The sequence below is a fragment of the Triturus cristatus genome, chromosome 3_1 (assembly GCF_964204655.1).
Source record: "Triturus cristatus chromosome 3_1, aTriCri1.1, whole genome shotgun sequence".
NCBI lineage: Eukaryota > Metazoa > Chordata > Amphibia > Caudata > Salamandridae > Triturus > Triturus cristatus.
Genome location: NC_140583.1, coordinates 227,508,761 through 227,525,462, shown reverse-complemented (window position 1 = coordinate 227,525,462; position 16,702 = coordinate 227,508,761). Strand labels below are relative to the sequence as shown.

At 47.0% G+C, this 16,702-nt stretch overlaps 1 protein-coding gene across 1 annotated transcript in view; it reads left to right on the top strand.

Moving 5' to 3' along the window:
• Nucleotides 1-16,702, top strand: part of LOC146859976 (uncharacterized) — a 380,440-nt gene that overhangs the window by 196,497 nt on the left and 167,241 nt on the right. The window lies entirely within an intron of this gene.

Here is a 16,702-nt window from a genome sequence, read left to right as displayed (position 1 = left end):
CCTTCAACTGTTCTCATAGGATATAATCCCTCTGACATGCTAGCATCTCGCCATCTTTTCATTCGATCATGATGAGTTTCACGATCATGTCTCCTCCCGAACATGTACCTGTAATGTCCTCCAGACCTCTGCTTTTCTCGCTCATGTACTTCCTCTTCCCATTCCACTAAAGCCTCAAACTGTGTCGGCCTTGGTTTTGGGTCAAGACATAACATCTTTTCCCGTAAATTTCTCAACACGGCCAGATTAAATGAACCATGTTCTGGAAATGCTAGAACACCATCCTCTTTGGTATACCTAACCCAATTCTCCAACCATATACAGGTATGATACCCATATCTCGCAGCCATGAAGGATGCAGGTGTTTTCGCTGGAGGTAACAATTCACCCTCTCTCGTCTTAACATCCTTATCCTTGTCGAACCACCTTTTGATTTTTCCAAAGAATGTTTTTTTCTTTTTCTCTTCTTGGTAATACATTTTAGCGTTTACCAAAACTTTCTAATCCCTTCCATATTACAAATATACAATACGATTTTTTCAACCAATAACAGCGCGACTCACACTAACGCACCAATCCTGGAGCGTCTACGTCACTAGAATAGCTCTTCCAATCCTTGCGCGGCTCACACCAACGCACCAATCCCAGCGCGAACACTATTCTGATCTAATATCCAATCAGAGCGCGGTCTGTTTGACGTCAGCAGTCGCTGCAGTCGCCTGTCTCCTGTCTCCTGTCACTCGTCTACCCCTCCTTTACAAAATCTCTCAGTAGACTTCGTGTCAAATTTTCTACAAAATCTATTAGTTACAACATATAAACATCTCCATTGTCTGCTTCGCTAACCACAGAATAGTAAAAGAAAATCTATTTCACAAGAATCAACGGGATTCTTTCATACATTCCTTAACTGTTTCCTCTAGGACTTGTCCAAAGAGTCTTAGAATCAACTAAATGTATAAGCATTCACGCACATTCATACAAGAAAATATAGTACATACACACAGAATCCTGCTTCCCGAGAACAGCGAACAATCTGTCCCACTACAGAATTATAACACACGTCAACCAAGCAGCTTACCTCTGCCTAGTTCCTCAAACAAGCTCAGAGAATACCTATTACTTCTCCCGCGATAAGCTTTAACGGTGAACCTTACGGATCCCTGGGACTTAAGACCAGAGTTTCACAGATAACCTTCACTACCATACGCACTCCTTATATACCAGAAATATATCTAATAGTAACATACGACAATGTCACTAATTCCGAACCCAGACAATGTGACGCGCAACTTCAATTGTCACACGTTTTCCTACAATCCCGTCTTTCCCGAGAGCAGTATATACCTCCCTCTGCCCTACTACGGAACTGCTACTAGCTCCCAAGTTCCAGAAGCACTACATATAACTCAACATGACGACTCCAACATATAGTATTAGTACATATACCAACCTCAATCAATAATCAATAATCAATAAGCTAATGTACAAGCAATCTAATCAGATCAAGACAATCATCAATAACCATCCTCACTCTGCTACCAGGAAATTGATAGAGATCTGGGTGCATAAATATCCCTACTTCCACGGATAGAGTAATTTCACACTCATCATACACTAGGGCCCAATTCACTAACATACGCTCAAATACTCTACCAGCACTGAACCTGTGGAAATAAATCTCTTAAACACCCCGCATCTATATTGAGGTCGATAAGACCTGGTTATTGTAACTGTCCTGAAACATGATCTAAACAATCTATACAACAATAATCAAAATAGAGTACTCATTAATTGACAAGAAATAATAACCAACTCCGTATTCAAATTATAATGCTTTATCTAAATTAGTCAAAGGAAATCAATCAGAATAAATCATTTTCCTCATAATTACCTATTCTAGCTAAATGTCAGAATGGGTCAGGACAGGTCTCTCAGTAGAAGTCTCTCGAGTCGCCGTCCTCACAGCGTAGATCCTCACCAACGCAGGTTTGGGAAGAAAATGGCAAAGTGGCAAAGACCCTCTCTAAGCTAACAATTTTTATAGTATTTTAAACAAAGGAAAGAAACAAAAAGTATTCATCGCGTTCGCTGAACCTCTGAGCAAAGCGAGAAGGAAAGGATGTAGAATCGCTACATTTGGAAAATCTCCGCTCAGGAAAATCACAAAAATAAAAAGACAGGACAGGAACCAAAAATAAAAAGTATCCTTTAACATCCACATTTCCTCGGCGATGACACAATGAGCTTAGAGTTCGTTCTTTATGGCTCCTTTGTCCTCCAAGGCTGTTCAGATGCATCTGGAGACTTGCCCAGAACTGCTGCTGTCCTCACGGAAAGTTTTAACCAGGCAAGGACTGTGGTCAGATGTCTCATGACCATATTCAGCAAGGCCCTCTCATCACAAATCACTCACTCGAGGCCAGGCTGCAAACGGCAGCCATTTTCCGCTAGGCCACAATAGACCATCTTAATTGAAAGAGACAAAAACAACGTTACCACAGCATAGTGATTAAACAGTGTTAACCCCACTAATACCCTTATGTGTATGTAATTATCTAGCCTTTGCAACACAGAAAAGCATTAATTCGAAAGCGTTTTGTGCTTTAAAATAAACAGCACTCAGCAACATTTAAACGTGCACATTATTATTAATAGGCATCACATACGCGTCCCCACGTGTAGTTCTCTCTTGTTAATACGTACATGTTGATAAGTATAAACACTTACACAAAACCAATAATTAATAATTAATGATTAGTAAATTTAATTATGACAAATAGACAAACCAGAGCTTAAAAAGCCAATAGATTTTCAACAGAGAGAAACCCTCCCAACAGTCACACCAGCAAGAAAGCCAGCTGGTTCACTGAAGACCTCCAGGCCTCCAAGCAAACCTGCCGAAAGCTGGAGAAGAACTGGCTCCATGAACGAACACCGGACAGCTACACAGCCCACAAGAACGCCACCAGCAGACACCATCACCTCATCAGATTTGCCAAAAGGGCCTCCTTCAAAGACCACCTAAACAACAACGCACACAACAGCAAAGAGCTCTTCAACATAGTGAAGGAACTCTCCAACCCCAGCTCCAACACCAACGACATCCCACCTTCGCAAGACCTGTGCGACTCGTTGGCCACCTTCTTCCATCGCAAGATCGCAGACATCCACAACAGTTTCAACAACACGTCGACCACGACAACCACTGAGACCCTCGTCCTCACAACCACCAGCCGCACCAACCACCTTTTCTCCTGGGCCAACATCAAAGACGATGACACCATCAAGATTATGAACACTATCCACTCCGGATCTTCGTCAGACCCCTGCCCACACCACATCTTCAACAAAGTCAGCACCGCCATCGCACCCCATCTCCGGATAGCCATCAACATCTCCTTCGAGACAGCAACCTTCCCGGAGAGCTGGAAGCACGCCGAGATCAACGCCTTACTCAAGAAACCCAAGGAAGACCCCAAGGACCTCAAGAACTTCCAGTCCATCTCCCTGCTTCCGTTCCCAGCGAAGGTCATCGAGAAGACCGTCAACAAACAACTGACCTGCTTCCTTGAGGAAAACTGCCACCGATGACATCAGGACCCTGCTAGACAACAGAGAAACCGTGGCCCTCATCCTCCTGGACCTGTCAGCCGCCTTTGACACGGTCTGCCACCGCACACTACGAACACGCCTCCATGACGCTGGGTTTCAAGAGAAGGCCCTGGACTGGACCACCACCTTCCTCTCCGGCAGAACACAGAGCGTCCTCCTCCTCCCCCCCTTCGGCTCCGAAGCCACCGAGATCATCTGCGGCGTACCCCAGGGCTCATCCCTCAGCCCAACGCTGTTCAACATCTACATAGCACCGCTCGCCCATGTCGCCCAACTGCACGACCTCAACATCATCTCCTACACCGACGACACCCAGCTGATCCTCTCCCTCACCAAGGACCCCCACACTGCAAAAACCAACCTCCATGAAGGAATGAAGGCTGTCGCCGAATGGATGAGGAACAGCCGACTGAAGCTGAACTCGGACAAGACGGAGGTCCTCATCCTCGGATCCACCCCTTCGGCCTGGAATGACTCCTGGAGGCCGACCGCACTGGGAACAGCTCCCATGCACACAACCTAGGGGTCATCCTCGACTCCACCCTCTCCATGACCAAGCAGGTCAACGCCATCTCTTCCTCCTGCTTCAACACCCTCTGCATGCTCCGCAAGATCTACAGGTGGATCCCCACCGAAACAAGAAGAACAGTCACCCAGGCCCTCATCAGCAGCAGGTGGGCTATGGAAACACCCTCTACGCAGGAGCCTCGACCAAACTCCTGAAACGGCTTCAACGCATCCAGAACGCCTCTGCAAGCCTGATTCTCGACATCCCTCGCCGCAGCCACATCACACCCCACCTTGGAGAGCTGCACTGGCTCCCCGTCAACAAGAGGATAATCTTCAAGCTCCTCACCCACGCACACAAGGCACTCCACAACACCGGACCAGCGTACCTCAACAGCCGACTCAGCTTCTACACCCCCACCCGCCAGCTCCGCTCCGCCGACCTCACCCTGGCCACGGTCCCCCGCATCTGAAGAGCGACCTCCGGCGGCAGATCGTTCTCCTACCTCGCCGCCAAGACCTGGAACACCCTCCCCATCCTGCTACGGCAGACCCAAGACCTGCTGTCCTTCAGACTACTCCTCAAGACCTGGCTCTTCGAGCAGTAGCAGCATCCCCCACCCCCCAGCGCCTTGAGACCCTCACGGGTAAGTAGCACGCTTTACAAATACTATGATTGATTGATTGACTATTTCTTTTTCACACACTACCTACTCGTTGACCTTGATACAGTGGCCATCTTTGACATCTGAATCTCAGATATGCACATAGTCAGGTAGTGTGGTCAGTGGCACAGGCCCCCGCTGGGGCCCACTGCGATGGCTCTTCCCCCCCACAATAAGTTAGAGACCCGGTGGATACGGCAGAGATCAAAAAGGGGATTATTTTGAACTTAACGCTCTCCCAGACACATCACCTCACATGCTTTGCCATGGGTTCAAGGCTACCATTAGGGGGTGATTTTGACCATTATCATCGCTAGAGCGAGAGAATCCAGGTTGGTGGAGACAGGTCTGGCGGCAGAGATTAAAGTACTTGAGCGACTCAACCAGATGGCTCCCACCAGATGCAACAAGCAGCTGCTTCCAATTCAGCAGGGAATGGTGAGAGCCCATAGGACCAATAAGGCTGAACACTCCTTTCTGGCCTTAAAGCATAAATACTATGGGCGGGGGATAAGGTTGGATCCTCACTTGCTCATAAACTACGTCAACAACAATCTAAGGCCCATATTACTAAAATTCGGACAGGAGACATGACCTGGCCAAACACCGAAAGAGCCAAACAACAACCATTTCACAGCTACTACCAAACCCTTTATATGCAAGATGAAATCCCTCAGACCCTGATAGATGCTTACTTACTCCAACTGCGACTGGGACCCAATCGACCCTCGTCATGCTGAACTTCTAGACACCCCCATTACACACACACAGCTACACCGGGCTCTCCAGGAGCTTCCAGTCCGGAAAACTCCAAGCAGTGATGGGATCCCCGTCACCTTCTACAGAACATTCCTCCCTAGCCTCCTACTGACAATGTTTAACTCCTTTACCTATGATACAGGCCTCACACTTACTATGGCCGCTGCATAGATCGCCCTCATTCCCAAATCGAGAAAAGACCACACACTGTGTTCATCCTATTGCCATGTAGCTCTCTATAACACAGACGCCAAGATTTTTATGAAGATCCTGGCTAACAGGCTGGAACAGTACTTCCTCGGTCTTATAGACACTGACCAGGTTGATTTAAATTCGCAATAGACAGGGTGTGGATAATATCCATCGGATTTCACATTTGTTTGAAAAGGTTCACCATTGCAATATCCCAGCCTGCCTTCTCTCGCTTGATGTGGAGAAGGATTTTGACAGGGGGAGCTGGGCATTTCTCCGTGAGGTTCTAAGCAAGATTGGTCTAGGTATGGGTATAACCACCAAGTTCATGGTATCCTACGTGGGTCCAACTGCCTCAATCTGTACCTGACAGGGATGTCCGTTATCACCTCTACTCTTCGCCTTGGCAGTCAAAACCCTAGCTATCACCATTTGGCCAATCATGGGCACACCTTTTGGTGGTCCCTCCCACAAGATAAGTCTCTTTGCGGACTACCTGCTACTTAATCTTGCTCAACCCGCTACCTCCCTGCCCGCAGTTGTGCACTGCCTCTCCGCCTTTGCAGCCGAAATGGGCTTCAAAGTTAATATGACCAATTTGTACACACTGATCCTCACCATACACCAACAGGACTATCCTGCCTTTCAAATGCTAGCCCCATTGAAATGGGTTTCCTGTGCAATCCGATACCTAGACCTTAACTTAACCCTCACACTGAACTCTTGGATGCAAGCTGACTGGCCAGAATATCGAAGGTCCATATTGGAAGACCTTTGGTGAATGAATGTCATAAAAATGATAGTCTTCCCCAGGGTTCTCTACCTTTTTCAATTCTTACCCACACCCATTCCCTCGATTATATCCTGTGCTTACAGTGAGACATATACTCCTTCATCTGGGGAAGTAAACGTCCCAGGCTATCTAACTCTTTGTTAACGCTGCATAGAGACAGTGGTGGTCTAGCTTGCCCTAACTTCCTAGAATACTATTGGGCAGCCTATTTAAGATATATATCTCAATTGGTTGTCCGTGAAAGCGATAAACACTGGTTCCACATGGACCGAGTGGTGTCCTGTCACCCCCTATGGGACTTACCTTGGCTCCTGAAACATGACAGGCCAAGTTGTGAATATATTGCTACTCCAACAAAGACAGTCCTTGAGATCTGTAACAAACTGTCTTAAAAGAGGTCGCACCAACTTCCCTTCCCCCAACACGACAATTGCCCATAACCTAGACTTCACACCGGCCCTCCCCCATACGCTCCCCAGCTGAGTCTGATGAGTGTAGGACCTTGTACGACCTCTTCGTGGAAGGCAACATCAAGCCCTCTGACCAATACTAAATGGACTTTAAGGTCCCTGAATCGACTCAGTTGCAATGCTGTCAACTGCGCCACTGAGCACTTCAACCCCGCCCCCACACAAGCTTACACTCCCTTTGAGACATCAGTCAGGGCTTACAATGGCTTCAGGGGGCTGATATCTAGACCTTACCAAGAATATCAACACTCTACACCCTCCTACACACTCGTACCGCACGCAATGGCACGCTAGCATTACAGAAGGCATTTCGCAAAACCTTGGGAAACACTTTGGTGCGACATACCCAAGACATACAGTAGCATACCCCAATGAGAGTCATCCCATAAGATCATGACAAAGTGGTTTTATACCCCAATATGCCTGCACACTATTTACCCTATAGCTTCCATCCTCTGCTGACATTGCAGAACAGAGCCAGGAGATCTCTGACACATCTGGCTGTCTTCTTCTCTTATCACCACTTACTGGAAGTAGGTTCTTGGGCACAAAGGGTCTCATTTATGAGGTTTTGGTGCAGGGCAGGACCACAAGGAATCTTGCTGCGCTGCCCTGTGTCATAAGAAAAGGGCAGGAATGCGCTGTATCTATAAGATATGGTGCATTCCAGCCCTTCTCCTCTGCACTGGTGCACAATGGGCTGCCATGCGTTAACACAGGCACCCTTGTACCATGATGCAAGGATGCCTGCATTGCGAGGCTGATTGATTTTGTGCAGGAAAAACACCTTCCTGAACAAAATCAATCACAAGAGGCGATTTCCTCTTTCTATTTGTGCTGCAGAATGCTTCAGATTCCATGGGTGTTGCGCGGGAACACACATAGCAACACCCATGGACCCCCCCTTTCACTCAGTGTTCTGCGTGAAAGGGGCAAATATATGCAAGGCCATGAAAAGCCACGTAAAGTGGCTTTACGTGTCATTGTAAATATGCCGCTGCACATTGCGCCACCTGAATGTCAAAAAAGTGACGTTCCCACAGTGCAAAAGTGCCGCAAGGGGCCTCATGAACGAGGCCCAAAAAGGGAACTTGCGGAATCCAAATCCATGCCTCCTCCACCACTATCATATTAGGTATCCGAACCCTCACAGTGGAGGCGATGAGACACACCGACTTGAGGCTTATTACCTATACGTTATGCGCTGCAAAACAGCTTATAGCTCTTGCCTGGAAGAAGACAATGGCCCCTCCTACTGCTCTATGGTTCATGCGCCTCTCCCATGTTATGGCAATGGAACAGATGTCCCACATGACCCCACACTGTCTGCCCCGACCCAGCCTGAGTCCTGTATCCGCATACTTTACCTTAACACACGCTCCCTCCCTCAACATCACTCTGATATATTCCTTCTTCTGACAGCCGAGAATCCCGATGTCTTGCTGCTCACCGAGACCTGGCTGTCTGATCTCTCCCTTCCTGATATCCTGGCAGCTTTGCCACCCAACTACTATATGCTGAATGCCAACCGGCCGACAGCCCGTCGTGGTGGAGGCGTGGCAGCAATCATACGCAAACATCTCAAATTCATTGCGTCTTCTTCGCTTTGTCTCCCTGAGGTTGAGAACCTTGTCATCAGCCTAGCTTCCGAAGCTGGAGCCCTGACTCTCATTGTCCTGTACCGTCCTCCCACTCCTATGCCTCTGTTCCCCGCTGCTCTCAGCGAACAGCTTGCCGCCCTGATGACTGCCTCTGCTCGTATCGCCATGTTTGGCGACTTTAATTACTGGTACAATCAGGCTGATGCCGGCCCCCATGCTACTGAATTGTTCGAGGCACTTCTCAGCTTAAATTTGACTCAGCACGTCACCACCCCCACTCACACCGGGGGCCACATCCTGGATCACATTTGGACGCAGGGGGTATCGCTCTCCTGTCCGATCATTTCCCCATGCGTCTGGTCAGATCACTCGTTGATCGAGTCCTCCATCTCTGTGAAGGGACTGGTCAGACTCCCGCCTTTGGAGGGTGGGGTCGCTAGGAAATGGAATGCTCTTGATCTCCCTGCCTTCCTCTCTCTTCTCGCAGAGACCCAACCCCCACCTAGCTCACGACGGCTAGCGACCAATTTGCCCCCCTATCCCGGTTCCCTCGCTCCCGACACAGTAAATCTCATAAATGGTTTAACTCAGCTTTGAAATCTCAACATCTTGAGCTACGCCAAGTGGAGCGCAGGTGGAGGCGTAATTACCTTAGCACCGACAGGGAGGCGTACGTGCTTGCACGTAAAGAATACAAAAAAGCCATTACCACCACTAAGGTCGCCTTTGTCTCCAAGAGAATACTAACTGCCCCTAATAAATCCAAAGAGATATTTAAGGTTCTTGCTGAATTAACATCAGACGCCAGGACACTCCCCAACCAGCCCCCCTCCGCCGAGTCATGCAATGCCTTGAACTCTTTCTTCATCGATAAGATTTCGGTAATTAAAAATTCCATCCCTCATTCTCCCCCTCTGGCTACTGTTGCAGTCCCTTCTATTAACACCTCTACCTTGACTTGCTTCCCGACCCTTGACTCCAACTCCCTAGCCAAATTGGCTACGCGAGTGAAATCTGGCTCCCCCAAAGATTGTTGCCCTCCTTCAGTGTTTCGTGAGATCTGCCATACTTTCCCGCACAGTGTTTTACCCCTACTTAACGCCTCTCTCAGCTCTGGAACAGTCCCCAGTTCGTTCAAGGAGGCCATCCTGGTGCCTTTGCTGAAAAAGCCTGGCGCGGACCCGGCAGTCCTTGCCAATTATCGGCCCATCTCCCTCCTACCTTACCTGTCTAAAATCTTAGAGGCACATGTCACTGCTTGCCTCTCGCAATTCATTGAGGAATCCAACTTCTTAGAACTAAATCAAGCCGGCTTTAGACCAGCCCATTCCACCGAGGCTGTTATCCTCGCCGTGCTGGACAACCTCAGAAGCAATGCTGACAGAGGACTCTCCCAGGCACTGGTCCTACTGGATTTGTCGGCAGCATTCGACACGGTGGATCATGCCATCTTACTCCACCGTGTCGAGTCAGCTGGAATCCGTGGGCTCGCTCTGACCTGGGTTAGGTCTTTTCTCGAGGGAAGATCCCAAGCTGTCAGCCTGGGCCCTTTCAGAGCTCCCAGCGCCCCGTCGCTCTGTGGCGTCCCCCAAGGATCATCTTTGTCCCCCCTTCTTTTTAATTTGTATCTCCAACCCCTTATTCACTCCTTGGGTAGGTGGGACGTCACCGTGTTCAACTACGCAGACGACCTACAAATTATTTTTCCCCTCACTTCCCCTGACGCCATCACCAACTTCCAGGCGGTCATGATACACATCCAGCACTGGATGAATCAAAACCAACTGAAGCTCAACCCTGGGAAATCTGAGCTCCTCCTTCCCGGGAGGAGCGCTTCCCACTGGGGCCCCCAGTATTGGCCCTCTGAGCTCGGCCCTCCGCCTCTCCCAGCTGGTTGTGTAAAGAGGCTCGGGGTCATCATTGACTCTGAGCTCAATCTCAAGGCCCAGGTGAGCGCTGTAACATCCGCCTGTATGTTCCAGCTTTACAGGATACGGAAAGTCGCCCACCTTCTGACCCCGGAAGCCTTGCTACAGGTCATAATAGCATTGGTGATGTCCCGTTTGGACTTCTCCAATTCCCTGTACCATGGCCTCCCAAAATCCCTGCTATCCAGGCTACAGATCATTCAAAACCAGGCCGCAAGACTTGCCTTTAAAATTCCAAGATGGCAGTCGGCCAGACCCCTACTCCAACAATTACACTGGCTGCCCATCAGTGAAAGAATAGCCTTCAAGGTCTGCTGCCTGGTCTTTAAAGCCCGGACTGGCCCCTCCCCGGCTTTCGTGAAGTCCCTGGTCACCCCCTACTGTCCCTCCCGTACTTTGAGGTCCACTAACCTCCTGCTTCTGGTCATCCCTCGTTTCAAACTCTCCAGACTAGGCGGCCGCAGCTTCATCCACCTGGCTCCCAAGCTGTGGAATTCTCTTCCACTCTCCCTCAAGACTGAGCCCTCTCTTCTGTCCTTTAGGAAATCCTTGAAAACTCTGCTCTTTTCACACCCCCGCTAAGTCCCTCTTGCACAATCTCGGTGGTCTATCAGCGCCAGGAAACTTATGGTGACAGTGCGCTTAACAAATCTCCCTTAACATTAACATTAACACTGGTACAAAATCCACACATATCTGGCAACCACTTGATGATCTCTCGCACCTCAAATATACTTGCTTCACCCCACCCAAGCTTAAAGCCCTACAGCTCTTTGGATAAAAAGTTTGCTAGTCGCTACAGCAGTGGGCACAACTCTCAGCCCTCGCCTGCCAACGTCCCCCAACCACACTACAAGAGAGGCTCCCTTGTGTGCTATTCTGTGGCGATGAGAAGGATCTGGGGTCCCCTAAGAGACATTTTGATTTGACACTAGTTGTGACTTTTGTTTTATTGTTCTTTGTCATATGCTTTATTTGCCTGTCTTGTCTATGGCATTTACTTGCTGGGTGTCCAGCACCTGAACAGCTACCACTATAATGTGCTATCCTTATTTCAGTTGTTGCACCTCTTCTCTTATGTGTTTTGTTTTATATAAGCAATTTTGTATCAGCTTTAAGACCATGTCTTGTATTGTTCTCTGGAAAAGCTTTATTAAAACAGATTTCATGCAAAAAGAAGTTAGGGGGAAAACCTCGACAAGAATGAGAGGTCTAACACTAGGTGAGATATCCATTCCCATTGAGGTTTCTGCTTGTTGTCCCAGGCCAAGACTATTTCTGTCTGGGCAAAACATGACAAGATTATTGAATATATGTCCATAATGAAATAAACGTGTTTTTCACCAAAATATAGTTGATTCTTGAATACGTCCTCTGAGAGTGGGTAAATAATGTGTAAACTATTTGATTTCGACATTGTTCACACTATGAATCCCTTATTGTTGGTTCTACTTTTTTAGAGAATGCTCCTACTGCTGATGGGGAATTGTGTGGTCTATCCTTAGGAGTATCCCAGACTGCATTCTAGTCTCCTGATATAACTATGTCTCCCACAGCAAAGTCTCCTTTCGTGGAAATGAGGAGACTATCCTGCCTTAAGTTGGGGGTCATGCTTCTTGGATCTGCTGGCTGCAAAACGGCCTACTTTTCCTCAAAGATTCTTGCAGCTGAGAATCAACCAAGGGAAATTTTCTCGATTGTCCACAATTTGGCATTCTCCGATAGGACATCCCTCAAGCCCTCCCCTTCCCAGGACCTTTGTCACTCTTTAAATAATTTCTTTATCGAGAAGATTGCTATTATTAAAGCCAACATCCCCTCACCCCCCCCCCCGATTTTTGTTGACCCTCAGTGTCCTCCATCTAATGGACAACTCGATGCCTTTCCCCCCCTGACTAAGGAATCCCTGACCTCGATAATTCCCCTTGTTAAATCCGGCTCCCCATTGGACACTTGTCCCGTGCACATCCTTCGCCACATTTATACAACTTGTCCAGATCCCCCTCTTCACTTCCTTAATAGTTCCCTTTCCCAGGGGGTTGTAGCCAATCCACTGAAAACAGCTGTTATTGTTCCCATCTTAAAGAAGCCTGGCGCAGACCCTTCGGTCCCCGCCAATTATCGCCCTATCTCCCTCCTACCATTTTTGGCTAAAGTGCTCGAACGCCATGTTACCAGGTCTTTAAGCACTTTTGTGGAGGAGTATGGGGTCTTGGCTCCCCGCCAGGCCGGCTTCTGCCCCGCACACTCTACGGAGTCCGTAGTACTCTCGGTCCTTGACAACCTCAGGGAGGGAATGGATACCAACCAGCCCCAGGCTTTGGTTCTCCTCGATCTCTCAGCCGCCTTTGACACGGTTGACCATACCATCTTACTTTCCCGTGTCAGGGCGGCGGGGATCGGGGGTACCGCTCTGGTATGGTTATCCTCCTTCCTGAGGGACCGCACCCAGGCTGTTCGCCTGGGTGACTTTTCTGCGGACTTCCGGAAAGTTCAGTGCGGGGTCCCCCAAGGTTCCTCCCTTTCACCTCTTTTGTTTAACCTTTATATTGCCCCCCTTATTTTTTCATTGCAGCAAATGGAGGTCAGCGTATATAATTATGCGGATGACCTCCAACTTGTTTTCAATCTGTCTTCTTCCTCTGCTTCCATCTCAAACTTCCAGTCTATTATGATTTTTATCCAGGACTGGATGAACTACAACCACTTGAAACTTAACCCGGATAAGACCGAGCTGGTGTTGACGGGTGGTTGCTCCAGTCCCTGGTCTTCACTTTTTTGGCCCCCTTCCCTAGGTTCTCCCCCGGTCCCTTCTACCTCAGTTAAAACTTTAGGTATCAAACTTAATTCTCAGCTCACTCTTCACTCCCAGGTTAGTTCTGTGGTGTCCTCTTCTTTCCTGTCACTACGCACCATCCGCAAGGTATCCCGCTTTTGTCCTTCGATGCCTTGAAATTGATCATCTTGGCGATGGTTATTTCCCGCCTGGATTATGGCAACGCCCTATATGCAGGTATACCTGCATATAGTTTAAGGCGTTTGCAGCTGATCCAGAACCAGGCGGCACGCTTGGTGTTGAATCTTCCAAAATCCTACCACGTAACCCCCCTTCTCAAATCCTTACACTGGCTCCCTGTCCGTGAACGCGTCCAGTTTAAGCTTGCTTCTATCATCTTTCAAGCACGACTGGGCGCGGCTCCGGGCTTTATAACATCTGAGATCGTTCCCTATGTTCCAACTAGGGAACTACGCTCATCCACGCAATCCCTGCTGTCAGTCTCCCGTTTCCGGAGGAAGAAATGGGGAGGATCTAAGTTTGCGACCCTTGCCCCAATCCTGTGGAATTCCCTGCCTTTGGAGCTTAGATCTCTAACTCTTTACCCTCAATTCCGGAAAAAACTTAAAGCCTATTTATTTGCTAAATCTTTTAATTAGATCACTTGTTGCTTTTGTCTCTTTCCTATTATGTTTTGTTACTCCTACTCTGGGGATCTGTCTGTTGCAGCGCCATGAAACCGCTGGTGAAAGTGCGCTATATAAATATTTTTAAACTCAAACTCAAACTGGGTTCACTCTAAAATTACTAGCCTTTGAATATATATATATATATATATATATATATATATATATATATATATATATATATATATATATATATATATATATATATATATATACTTTGTAATCAAACACAGAAATATATATGGTTTTCAACATGTGGCTGACAAACCTGGAATCATATTTCACAGTCAATCAATCAGGGTTTTGTGAAGCGTACTACTCACCTGCGAGGGTCTCAAGGCGCTGGGGGTGGGGGTGAGCAGCACCGTTGGGGTCATTCGATGAGCCTTGTCTAGAGGTCCCTCCTGAATTGGTGCAGTGTTGGGCTCCGTCGGAGGTGAAGGGGGAGTTTGTTCCACTACAGATGTCTCTACTAAACGATGTGAAGAGTTCGCTAAATGTTTCGCAGAAGATAGCGAACATTGAATTCTTGTTAGACCTCCTCTTCCCTTCCCCTACCACCAAAAACCCCACCACCAATGATGGTCCCTTACATGCCCCCTCACCAACTGATGTCAATCCCTACAATCCCACCACCTCAGAATACCAGAATTACCGCGTCAACCACATCCATCCAAAAAATAACGTAATTTGGTTCAAATTCGCAGGTATATCTGAAAAGGAAGTCAGGGGAATACTATCATCTATAAAGCCAACCTCTCTGACCCTCTCCCCTCCTCCCTTGTCAAAAAACTGAGACACATCATCGCTCCAACCTGGGCGAATATCATCAACTCCTCCCTATCCAGCAGCTCCATGCTGGCCTCCTTTAAATGTGGCCAAATGACCCCCGCCATCAAAAAGCCTGATGCCAACTCTGATGACCTCAATACTTACAGACCTATTACCAACCTCCTCTATCTTGCTAAATCCATCAAAAAATGTGTATCCTCCCAATTAAACAACCACATTGAGGAATTCAACTTACATGACACATTCAAATCCGGATTTAGAAAAGGCTGCAGTACAAAGCCTGCAATCCTGAACATCACTGATAACCTACACAGATCCCTCGATGAGGGGGATGCCTGTCTCCTTATCCTCTTGGACCTCTCGGCGGCCTTTGATATTGTCAACCACATCACCCTTCTCAATACCCTCTCAAAATGGGCAGGCATCAGCCTGGTTCTCATCATACCGGAACGAAAGATCTAACCTACTCGAACTAAATAAGTCCACATTGACAGTAACATCAGTCAACCAAGGAGTCCCACAAGGATCAATTCTATCCCCTATTCTCCTCAACCTCTACATGAAACAAGCCAGAATTGCCTACCATCTTTACGCAAATGACACCCAAATCCATATCAAAATCGCTTCACTCAAAGACATCCAACACCTCAACAACACTCCCTGATACACACCTCGAACAACAACAACCACCTTAAATTAAACCCCAAATAAAAAGAACTCCTCCTCATCCAGCCTAAAAACAATCCCTACCCCAGGCACCACTTGATCGACAGTCTAAATGCACTAAACTGTAGTCTACATCTAACTATGTCAAATGTCTTGGGATTAATCTGGACAAAATCCTCATTCTGAAAGAACACAGCAACGCCTCTGTAAAAAGTGCTTTCTACACTTTAAAACACATTTAAAAAAACGGCAACTCAACTATTACTGGTACCCTTACAATACACCTTATGCCAATGAAGTCCACATTCTGGATAGAGATGATTTGACCACATCACTCCAACTCTCAAGAAAGTCAAATGCTTACCAACTGAAGTGAGGGGTATATTCAAAACAGCCTGATTAACACACACAACTCTCTACTCTGGAAATCCTACCTTCCTCGCAAACGAACTCACAAAAGCGGCCCAAAACAGACATCTACGAAGCTACAACACCCTTCTCCTCATCCCACCAAAATTCAAAACAAGCAAATCCCTCACTTGATCCTTTTCGGGAAATGCCCCAAGAATTTGGGGTGCCCTTCCTAAGGAACTGCTCAACAGCCAATCCTACCTTCACTTCAGGTAAAACGTAAAACGTAAAACTGTCTCTTCTCAATAAATTGCTAAACTCATGAAGAAAAATGGAGGTGGCACCAGGTATGAAGTCACAATTTCGTCAGAACGAGTTGGTTCAAAGTAATACTTTATTCTTCTTTGAATGCAATATAAAAGCAACAGCCAACGCGTTTCGTTCCTTTTTAACGGAACTTCATCAGGGCTGCAATCAACACAAAACAACGTACAAATAACGACATAAATACAGACAAAAACATTTGATAAAAGAAGACAATGTATAAGCCAATCACATACATGGCACTAAAACTTAGATCACAAACATATATATCAGAAAACAATTAATACACCATTTCAAACAACACATATAGACACTATTGATCACCATCACAGGCGATATATTCCTTTGTAATACATATATATATACAAACTTAAGAACAACCAATTTATACAAATTAATGCTATTTACAATCATATGAATCAAATACCTCATTTGGGGAAAACGAAAACGGAAAGAAGGGAGAAAAGGGAAGTAAGTGAGGGGAAAAAATAGGACAAATCAATAAGTAATATGATACCATATATGATTGAAATGAATGTAATTGGACATACTCCAGGTGATACAATAGGATCATAGT